General features: G+C 41.5%; 1 protein-coding gene and 1 long non-coding RNA gene across 2 annotated transcripts in view; one reads left to right on the top strand and one right to left on the bottom strand.

The window, feature by feature from the left end:
• Positions 1-12,062, top strand: part of il1rapl1b (interleukin 1 receptor accessory protein-like 1b) — an 826,675-nt gene that overhangs the window by 521,046 nt on the left and 293,567 nt on the right. The gene's annotated exons all lie outside the window — the stretch shown is intronic.
• LOC121290816 overlaps positions 10,596-12,062 on the bottom strand; it is a 37,713-nt gene continuing 36,246 nt past the window's right edge. Inside the window, exons 3-4 of the long non-coding RNA XR_005945886.1 lie at positions 11,002-11,041; positions 10,596-10,632 (exon numbers count right to left, since the gene is read on the bottom strand). This is a non-coding gene — a long non-coding RNA (uncharacterized LOC121290816). The remainder of the gene's footprint in view (positions 10,633-11,001; positions 11,042-12,062) is intronic.

Here is a 12,062-nt window from a genome sequence, read left to right as displayed (position 1 = left end):
CACAGTCACAAAGAATGTCATTTGGACTCTGATAAAATCTATTTTGGTAACTGTGGTAGGGATAGATGGCTAATTGAAGGCAATCAAATGGAGTTCTGGGAAAGATGGGCATGAATTTGAGAGATATCAATACTTTCAAGGTCTTTGGAAAGGAAAGGCGAGTTGGAGATTGGACAGTAGTTTGCAAGGATAGACGTGTCAAGGGATTTCATTATTTATGATTGGCCATAATTGTTCTATATTCTTAAATCAATATCCCCAACTGGTAGCAGTATTTCAGAATTTCTGGGTTCCAGCATGTCCAGATTAATCCTGGTTGAAACAGTGCTGTTTACTTTAGATCCACTTTGGTACATATATTTACACTTCACCACATGCACATTATGGCACATACAACACCAAAGCTCATTCTTAGTTGTTTCACTGCAGGTAAGAAAATGTAAGATTCTCATAATGAAATTTCTTGATTGAATGAAATGGTGGCGTATTCCCCTCTAAAATAAAACATAGTCATTCGATAAATTGAATTATGTAGTGGTTGGAAGTTGAAATATCTAATAGTTTATTGCAATATTACTGTTTCAGTTTTGCATTCCATAATTATGATAGTTTGTGGATAGCTACTAGATTAATAATCCAGAGGTCAGAACTAATGCTCCAGGAACCTGAGTTCAAATCCCATTATAGCAGCTGAGGAATTTAAGTTCATTAATTAAGTAACGTCTGGAGCTAGTATCAGTAATGGTGACCATGAAGCTATTGGATTGTTTTAAAAACCCACCTGGTTCACTCGTGTCCTTTTGGAAAGGAAATCTGCCTTCCATACTCAATCTGGCCTAACTGTAACTCCAGACCTAGAGAAAGATGATTTACACTTAACTGCCCTCAGAGATGGCCTTTCAAGCCACCCAGTTGTGTTCAAAAAGGTGGCTCACTACTGCTTTCCCACAGAATTTTTTTACATTCTTCTGTTCGATATACATGTGCCAATCAAATGACAAGGATTGATAAAACAATAATGTGGGCTCTTTATTTGAAAATAAGACTGTATACATGCAGTGTTAAATGGGAGTTGGTATATGCACATCTCACTTCTACTCCTGCTGTTGTATACTGAGTACAGAGACATGGGACAACTACATCAATCCTGAATCGATGGTAGTGATTGACAGCAGTTTAAGATACATTCCCTTAATGGTACATATACATCATATCACAACATCTCCCTTTTCTCTAAGCTAATGGTTTACCTTTAAAGAATGAAACTATTTACATGACAGCAAAAGAAAATAACATTGGCCAGAATTTTCAAGCCCCTGATGCTACGAGATCTTCTGGTCCTGCCATGGTGAGCAGAGATTTCAATGGCTCGCTGGCCCTGCAATGGGGGAACCCATCGTGGGGGGCTGGAAAAATCCGGCCATTGTGCATGAATATATCTGAATACAGAACAATAAATTTACAAATCTCTGAAATGTATCGGTGGTTTGCTTATCTGTCCAGACTTAGTTACAATGACCTTAGTTGGAGGCTGCCACACAGTTTCAGAATGCTGGTAGGCATGCTTTGTTTGTATTGTGTCTTGCTTGCAATAGGATTGCTCAGTGTTTCCGGTTGTGGTATCGTTCTGATTTGACATCTGGTTTCATCACACTATCATGCTATTTGATGTTCATAAGTGAAATGATCTAGGTTCTGCGTGTTTGCTGACAATCTCTGCTGGATTCCATGTGCCATCAGTTGAGTGATGTACTCGAATATTTTGACCGACATTCAGGTTGGATAATTTGACACCCAATTGCTTGTTGTGGGTATCATTCATCCTCCCCTGTTTTTCAATTAACACATCTTGTACTTCTGAGAGCATAGACAAATGGTGACTGGGGAGGGTTGTCCGCACATGTCTGTCAATAGTAATCCTGCATTGGTTTCACAGTATGATGAAGTTTTCAAATTTGGAATGGGTATACATATTTGTTTTAGACTGTGCCATGTAGTCTGGTGGCTGATCTTCTGCATTGAGGAGTTAGGTGGTCTTCTCCCAGTGTAAGCATGGGGTTTCTAATGGTGCTGCTTGTGATCTGTAGTTCTCATCATTATCTTGATGATACTGCGGATAGTGACCAAAGAGAGGTCTCTGCACACCGGTAGGCTTGTGATCACTGGTCCTGTGGTGGCCACAATACAAAATATATGGAGTGACCAGGGTGAGCTGGTGTAGCAACATTGGAATGTAATAGGTCCCAGTGTACAATTGCCAAGGTGTTGTACATGGTGAGTTTGGCAGTGGTTGGCTGAATAATCACTTGCCACTTCTGTAGATACATACATTTCAGTGTGTGAAGCGGAAGGGTGTTTGCATCTGTACCAGTATCCAGTTTGGCATACAATTTGTGGTGTCCATGCATCTCTGGACATATAATCTGGACAGTGGCAAAGGCTTAACTTGGTACCACAGTGCCAATATGCTCTTTGATGTTCACCTTGCCGAATGTCTGCTCACTTTGTGTATTGATGGCCTGGTTGTCCTTATCTGACTGTGTAGCTTGGCTAGGTATATCATGGATCTTATTTGGATGATGTCTGTTACGTGCTCTTGGTTGATTGGAATGCTGTCCCTGTGTAGCCTCTGGTTGTGGTTTTTTGTGATGTTGTACCACTTGTTTTGGCCTTTGCTTTCTGCATTGGTGCTTCCAGCGTCTTCTGGTGCCATACATCATTAAAGGCTGGGCAATTTCTGGCTACATGTAGGAGGCCGTATCACTCACATTGCTTAATAGGCTTGCATGTATTGGCTGTCATGCCAATGTTGGATGAATTATGCATAGACTGCAGACTCTGTCCACCTAGAAGCAAGGCTTCATAACTGCGTACACTTTGCGGTAGTGTTTCCATGTTTTAGGCATAGGGTTTGTCCAAGAGGTCTTTTTGGAATGCTTCCATTGCGTTAGATGCTATCACAAACTCCATTATCCTGTCGGTTATCTCTGCTGCCATATAGTTACAATCACACCCCTTGTCTCTGTATCTACTTATGAATTGGTCAATGGTCTCGGTCAGTTGTTGCCTAAAAGACATAATTCCAGACAGCATTTGATCTTTGAGTGTTGACCATATTTTATCTGGATTTTCAAGGTCATTCTCTGACGGACCTGAAGTGTTAAGTCTATGGGAGCCTTCATTACCTATAGCAATTTTAATCCTGATGGCTTACTTACCTGGTTCAGAAATATTAAGGTCCAGAAAATCGGAGCTCTATGCATTGTCAGGACAAACTAGGAGATAGGAGATCCGCTACCTTCCAATTGGAAATTTTGTGGTAAACCTGTGACTTTTTGCACAATTACTAGGACCTTGTCTGGAACAGGAACAACGAGCGGAATTTTACACTGGTGGAATTTTACCATCCCTCTGAAGTCAATGGAATTTTGAATGGCCCCGCCCCCACCTCGACAGGTCCTAAAATTCCGCCCAACTATTCAGGCTTTGCTTGGTTCCCTGAGTTGCAACACTTTCAGTGGCTACAGTCTTAGCTAGTTATAGGTTATTGCTTGGTGGCAATGGTCATTGTTAAGCTGTTTCTGCTTTCCCAGGCTTATTGAAGCTTCTCTCATAAAACAGTGATTTTGGCCTCAAAATGGCCTGTAGACTTCAAGAGAAAGATTTAACAGAGAGAAAAAGACTTGTTGCAGCCACCTTCTAGCTGCTAGGGGCTGTTGGGAGCTGTCACTGGATGGACTCTTCTTTCCAAGCCCAGTCTCCAATGTTTAATCTCCCCCTGAACTCTCAAAGGCACAGCAAGCAGCTGGACTGCAGGAATTCCAGTCTCACTGGAATTTTACTTAAAGTTAGAACCTTTGGAGCCAGTGTTTCTGCACAAACTTCACAGCAGGTAGACCTATAGTAATTAAGCTCTCACAAATGCAAATAATCTTAATGGGGCCTGGTGCCTGTTGGCTGGAGTGAGGTATGATGTCCTAGAATGAAGGTACAGTGTGTAGGATCCCTTGAGTGCTGCAGAATCACTTACACATGACGAGTTCGTACTTGATGGTTGTTTTACTTCTATGCCAGTTCTTACACAGAAACATAGAAACTAGGAGCAGGAGTAGGCCATTCGGCCCTTTGAGCCTGCTCTGCCATTCATTATGATCATGGCTGATCATCCAACTCAATAGTCTGCTCCCACTTTCTCCACATATCCTTTGATCCCTTTTGCCCCAAGAGTTATATCTAACTCCTTCTTGAAAACATACAATGTTTTGGTCTCAACTACTTTCTTCTGGCTCACCACTCTCTGGGTGAAGAAATTTCTCCTCATCTCAGTCCTAAATGGTCTACCCCATATCCTCAGACTGTGACCCCTGTTTCTGGACTCCCCCAACATCGGGAACATCCTTCCTGCATCAACCCTGTCTAGTCCTGTTTGAATTTTATAGGTTTCTATGAGATCCCCCTTCATTCTTCTGAACTCCAGCGAATATAATCCTAATCGACTCAATCTCTCCTCATATGTCAGTCCCACCATCCCTGGAATCAGTTGGGTAAACCTTCACTGCACTCCCTCTATAGCAAGAACATCCTTCCTCAGATAAAGAGACCAAAACTGCACACAATATCCCAGGTGTGGCCTCACCAAGGCCCTGTATAACTGCAGCAAAACATCCCTGTTCCTGTACTCGATTCCTTTACTGCGTAGAGTTGAGGCTTCTCAATTCTATCTTCAAAGACCATGTTGCCATCATATTACATATTTTTCTATTCAACGTACATGTACCAATCATATGACAAGGATTGGTAAAGCAATAATGTAGGTTCTTTATAAGAAGATAAGATTATACACATACAATGTTAACTGGAGACGGTGTATGCATATCTGACTTCTACCTCTGCTGCAGTATACTGAGTACAGAGTCATGGGACTGCTACATCACATCCTCTCTCGATGGTAGTGATTGGCTGTAGTTTAAGATACATGCTCTTAAAGGTACATGTGCATCATGTCATCAAAGGATTGGCGATAAATGCTGGTCTTTCCAGCGATTCCCACAAGAATGAACAAGAAAGAAAACATGGTCAGATCAGACTGCTGCATGTAAAGAAAATGTAATTTTGTAGTACCTGATGTTATCCTTCAGGTCAAATGTCATATTAGGTAGCAATACCCTTCAAACTTCATTAAATCACTCCAACCAACAGAATGGACCTGGGTGAATGTTAAAATTGTTCAAATTTGTGAAACTAGATATAATATAAAATTAAAGTCTGTTAATTATTATTGGCGTTTAAACAGAAGCCACAAAGTGCTTAAGCTCAACCTTCACTTATGATGCTAATAGAATTCTTCAATTGAATTACAGCCTTTTAACTCTTCGTTTACTCTGGGGAGTAAACAGCATAACTAGAATGTCTGTTATTTCTCACGGTATGACAATTGTCTATCAGCTATTTTATATTGTGTAAAATAACAAACAGAGGAGCATCATATGAATGCATTTAGCATTTTCCACTATAAAGGACAGGGTCATTTGAGACCTCATGGACTGGTCATCTGTGACCTTTTGTGAGTTTGTCCCAGGCCCAGTTAAGGGTCCCAAGCTCAGGGTTATGAACCTTGGCCAACGGCAGAACCAACAAATTTTTAGTAGTGATGTGGAAGCGCTGAAACTGCGGGTGCTTACAGGTGGAGAATACTCAGGAAGAGGACTCCTGTTTCCTTTAACATGAGGGAGGAAACAGGACACCGCCAAATGGATTATTTTCCCTAGTCATATTGTTAGTTTCCCATTGAAATTGAAAACTAGTCACTAAAGTGGAAAGCGCACGACCATGAGGTATGGAGAAATGAGCAGAGGAGCGGCCTTAGGAAGATCACTACTATTATTATCAACAATAGTATTTTTTACTCATATATTTGTAGAGGTCATGGGCAAAGCTTTAAATGTAAAATTTCCAGCATTTGTTATCAATCATACAGAATATTTTCATAAAATTACCAGTTTCCCTCGAGTGGTTGATGGTGCTATATAACAGACTGAATAGAGTTGTGCTTCTGATTGCCCAAATAGTTTGGTCCTAATCTTAAATGTGTTGTCAAGAGAGTGGCATTTCCCTCTGAATAGAAAGAGATAGAGGGAACTTCTTTGCTACACTTATACAAGTATACTTGATAAGTTTAACTGAGTCACTGTCAGAAAGACTGCCTGCCTACCTTAGCGACTAATGGAAACCTGACAAGGTATGTAAAATGCAGCGCAAAAAATAAATAGAAAAATGAACAAGAAAAGGTTTCATTCCACAGAGTTTGTTCAATCATTCTGCACTCCAAACATTAAGCATCAACAGAAGGAGTACAGATTGGAGATGGGGCTTCAATACTGTAACTATGTTTCTCTGACCCATGCTCCTGTCAATTGAGGCTTGTTCCTGACTATGCAAAATTTATCCTTTTAGTCAACATTATTCCTTGTGCTATGATAAGGCTGTTCCTGATCACTGCTTTGTGTCCTTCTTCACTCACATCCCCCTTCCTCCTCCCAACTCCACTCATTCTGCCTCCATCCCAGAAAAAACTGCAACAAAACACTTGCAATAGCACTTTCAAATTCTCAGAGCTTTTGGTCTTCCATCCACCACAGTATTTCTGCAGCTACCGATCTGCTCAATCACACCTCTACCTTAGACACCCTTTAAAACCACTATTCTCTCTCACCTTCTCTGTTCCCTATGATACAACCCTCATCTCTCCTCCTTTAAGTCCAAGTGATGGCAGACAACTGGTTTAGTCATTGAGTGCCAGGTCTGGCTGGACCACATAGTGGAATATAAGCTCCTACTCCCTCTGCCAAAACTGCTCACTATTCTGTGATCATTCTTGAATGCAAAGATAACCCCCAGCTTCTATTCTCCAGAGCAAATTGTCTTCTTTAATCCCCCCTGCCCTGCCCCTCTACTCTCACCTCATTGACAAATGCGGGGAGCTCATGGGCTTCTTTATCATTAAGGTTGAGAGCATTTGTTTAATTGCCTGTTCTGTTTCCCTCTTCTCCAGTCCAGAAAGCCAAACTTTCCCAAAGGTTGCCCCTCTTCTAACCCTGAACTTGCATCTTTCCCCCAAATCCTCCCATCAGATTTCCATCCATACCACAGCATTGACATGGCCCTTAAAAAGGTTACAAATAACATTCTCTGTGCCTGTAACTATGGTAATGTATCCCTCCTTTTCCTTCTCACCCTGTTTGCACTCTTTGACATGGCTGGCCACACCATCACCCTCCAATCCCTCTTCTCCATCACGCAGCTGCGTGGAGTACTACTCTCATCTGGTTCCATTCCTACCTGTCCTGTTGTAGCCAGTAAATTACCTGCAATAGTTCCTCTTCCTGCATGTGCATTGTTACCTCTGGAATCCCCCAGGGATCTCTCTTTGGCCCACCCTTGTTTCTCATCTCCATGCTGTCCCTTGGTGACAACATCCAAAAACATGTCAGGTTCCACATATATACTGATGACATCCAGCTATATCACACAACCACTTCTTTGGACCCCTCCACTATTTCTGATTTGTCATGCTGCTTGTCCAACATCCAGTTTCGGATTAACAGAAATTTCTTCGAACTAAATATTGGGAAAACCGAAGCATTGTCTTCAGTCCCTGCAACAAATTCCATTCCCTAACCACTGGATCCATCCCGCTCCCTGGCCACTTCTGAGGCTGAGCAAAGCTGTTAGCAGCAATGGTGCTCTATTTGATTCTGAAATGAGCTTCTGACTCCATACCCATTTCATGAGCAAGATGATTGTCACAACACAACATATTCAACCATCTCCACAGCACCTCTTCTGCCTCAGCCCATTTTGCCTTAGTTACCTCCAGGCAAAACTACTCTTATACTCCCATTGCAAGCACCACCCCTTGTAAACTTGAACTCACCCAAAACTTTGCTACCTGTATGCTAATTTGCATTAAGCCCTGTTCACTCATCAGTCCTTTGCTCGCTGACCTATATTGGTTGGCAGTCCAGAAACACCTCAATTTAAGAAATAAATCTCATCCTTATTTTCAAATCCCTTCATAGCTTTGCACCTACATGTCTCCATAACCTCCTACAACCCCTGAGGTATCTGCTCTCCTCAAATTCCGGCCTCTTCCACATCTCCAATTTTCATCCCTCCACCACAGACAGCAAGTCATTGGCTGCGTAGGCCATAAGCTTTGAAATTTCCTCTCTTAGTCTATCTACCTCTTTCGTCCTTAGTCCAAGGTACCTGTCCTAATCATAGAATCATAGAATTGTTACAGCACAGAAACGGGCCATTTGGCCCATCGTGTCTGTGCTGGCTGTCCCAAGGAGAAATTCATGCACCCCTGCCCTCTCCCACATCCCTGCACATTCCTCCTTTTGAGGTATTTAGGAATAATATCTCCGTAAGTGTCACAGTGTCAAATTATGTTCGATAATGTTCCTGTGAAGAGATGTGGACATTTTTACCAAGTTAAAGGTGCTATATAAATGCTGTTTTTTTTATTTGCTTTCAATAATTAAATTAAAGTTTGGAAATGTTCTGATGTGGTGTTGTCACACCTCATCAACATTATAGCTGGGAGTTTCCTCATATACCCAGATTCCAACACCTTCTGAAGAAGTAACATGCAGAGTTGGAGTGGCTCCAAAGAATTTCCCAGCCTATATAAAGTATATTTGTTCTGTAGCAAGACACATAAAGTCAAACAAATCTGTTACTACTGCAAATAAGCTATTTCTATTGACATTAATTTATCCTTTCACTGGACGTGAGCATCACTGGCTAGGCCAGCACTTTATTTGCCCATCCCTAATTGCCCTTGAGAAGGTGGTGGTGAGCTGCCTTCTTGAACCACTGCAGTCCATGTGGCGTAAATACACCCACAGTGCTGTTCGGGAAGTAGTGCCAGGATTTTGACCCAGCCACAGTAAAGGATCAACGACACAGTTCCAACTCAGGATGCAGCTGGACTCATCCAGGTAATTGGAGACTATACCATCACATTCCTGACTTGTGCCTTGTAGATGGTAGACAGGCTCTGGAGAGTCAGGAGGTGATTTGCTGAAGAATTCCCAGCCTGTGGCCTGCTCTTGTAGCCACAGCATTTATATGATTGGCCTAGTTCAGTTTCTGGTCAATGGTAACCCCCAGGATGTTGATAGGGAGATTCAGCGATGGTAATGCCATTGAATGTCAAGGGGTGATGGTTGGATTCTCTCTTGTTGGAGATAGTCATTGCTTGGCACTTGTGTCTGCTCATAATGAATTTATATCCAGTGCTCAACGCAAATATGCACATAGCAACCAGTGTGGTGCTATTGATAGAGAAAGCTGAAACACTCAGCAGGTCGGACAATTTCAGTGAAGAGAACAGGCAATTTAATGTAAGACCCTTCATCAAAGCTATAAATTAGTATAGATAAACAGAACTGTGAGGTTGTGCTTTTGGGGAAAGATTGAACAGGCTAGGGCTCTTTCCTCTAGAAAAGAGAAGGGAAGGGGTAACCTTATATGAGGTGTTTAAGTTTATGAATGAAGTCTGATAGGGTACATGTAGACCAGGTATATAAAGCTGGAGGCCATAGTATAACATAGTCATTAATAAGTTGAATAGGGAATTCAGGAGAAATTTCTTTAACCAAAGACTGGTTAAAATGTAGAATTCAACACCATAAGGAGTGGTTAGGCAAATAGAATAAATGCACTTAAGGGGAAATTAGGTGAACACAGGGAAAAGGGCTTTATGAAGAGGGGTGGAGAGACTTGTGTTGAGCAAAAACACCAGCTTAGACCAGTTGTTCTGAATATCCTTTATTTGTGCTGTAAACTCTATGTAATTCTTTATAATAAACAGCATACAAAGGAACAGAAATAAGGGGAGGAGATGGAAACACACAAGCACACACAAGTGGAACTAAAATGGTGCATAAAGTACTTAAATGGAGCACAGGAGATGGTTAAATGACCCAAGTGGTATCAGCAGGAGACAATGAGCAGAGTCAAATAAAATACAGACATCTGAAAAAGAAATTGCAGGATGTGTGAGAAGCTGAGGAGGTGGGTGATTAGGTTGTTAGAAATGGAAGGAAGAAAAACTGGCAAAGTGTAGCAGGCTTTAGCTGGCCAGGAGCTTGGAAGAAGGAAAAGGCAGCTTAGAATATTCTTCAGTAAAGTATAAATATGTTTCAAGTTATTAAGGAACTGCATGTGTTCAAATCGTGGAGTATGCTTCCATTGCTATCTGCCTTAACCCAGAGCCTCTTGTGTTATTCACACATTTTTTTGTGCCTCATAAATGTCTTGAATTTTGTTAATTTCCTCAATGATGCTTTCTATTGTCTCGTGCTAATGTTACTTCTACATTGAACCATCTCCTATTTTTTAATGAAGCATTTTACAGGTCATTTGATTTCTTCCCCCTCGTGTGTGTTTTCATTCATCATCCCCTTTTATTGTGTTTCTTTTTAAACGTTGTTCATCTATTACATATCGCTGTGCTGATGAAAGGTCCATGCCTCCAGTAATCTTCTGTCCTTGTTACAGATTTCCAGCATCTTCAGTACATTTTTCTGTTTTATCTTTATGGTGATGTTGATGCTGCCAGGGCTACCAAAAAGAAAGGACCCTGATTAATTCAGCACAGGCTGAGTGGCCAATTTCAACCCATTATATGGGTACAACATTGCTAAATTTAGAAATCTTAACATGTTGATCCTATTTGAAATTGGTTAAATTTCCTGAACAGTTTAAAAATTGTTTAAACCTGACTGGAAAATATTCTAAGTTGTGAATTGCTGCTAAGGGCACAGATTAAACAGTGTGAAACTGAGGCCCATTACATTTTACCATTTTTAAAAAAAATAAGCTAACATGTCCACACGGTAGAAGTGTAATACTTAAGTATCTATGAGTTGCTAATTCTGCTTTGATGTATTCCATGAGGCTTCATCACGTGAGCAACTCCAATATCCTCACCTCCATACTCCCACTGTTGGTTGCACAAGTCCATCCTCACCTGCAAATGTTAATTGGAAAGTGAACAGACTCCTCATGAACAAATTAGGTGATTCCTTAGACAGTATTTTCTGCTCCAACTCTAATACTTGTGCGATTCATCAATGAAAGTGTTAAAAGGAGCTGTCAACACAGTGCTTTAACACTCCCCAGTGATGTTTCCCCCAGATTGCTCACAGAAGGTTCTTGGGAATTAATCTTAATTTCTGGAGGAATTTCTGGACAATCCTGGTGGGATATGACAACGCTAACGCTTATAGAAACAAGATATGCCATGCTTGTAAGGATTTCTAAAGCTCCACTATACAATTGGCAGCCAGAGTTAAATATGTAATTCAAAACAAGTCACAGTAAATTTATAGGAGTATTTACAAAACTCAGCCACATAATCCTACTTTTTCCATCCGCAAATGTTATTCCTCTTTCCCTAAACACAACAACCTGAGGCATTTATCTTTCTATTTAATGCTTGCTGCTACCAACTAGCTGCTTTAAAAAAATGAACTCACAAGGCAAATGACAAATTTGACTTTTACATAAATAAAGAATTATGTGAGTGATCCATCACATGGGGCAATAGTAACCATGCCTGGGCATTTATTTGGGTTTGGGGAAGGAATGGAGTAGGGTCTGTTGGATTCCATTCTCGAGACATGATAGGTTTGTGGGCTGGATTTAACAAGGCAATGTGGTCCCTTTCTCTCTGGCTAAAACGTCAGGGGGACAGCCTGCCTCCGCTCCGGATGGCTGCCCTGCAGACATTTAATGGCTGTTAATTGACTTGAGGCGGGACTTCCACCTCTCAACAACAAGAAGATCTGCTTTAGATAGCTGCCATCCAATCCGAGGCCGGCGGCTTTCCAGAAGTGGCAGTACCACTGGGAGTGGTGGCCACCTGCAGGTACTGCAGCAAGGCTTGAAAGAAAGCAAGCTGTGCTGGAGTCAGGGCTGCAGTTAAGTCTGGGGATCAGAAATATATAGGCAGGCAGAGGAGGGTGCCCTGGGGCATTAGACTTTTGGCA

Source organism: Carcharodon carcharias, chromosome 18, assembly GCF_017639515.1.
Source record: "Carcharodon carcharias isolate sCarCar2 chromosome 18, sCarCar2.pri, whole genome shotgun sequence".
Taxonomy (NCBI): Eukaryota; Metazoa; Chordata; class Chondrichthyes; order Lamniformes; family Lamnidae; genus Carcharodon; species Carcharodon carcharias.
This window is presented reverse-complemented; position numbering and strand designations above follow the sequence as displayed.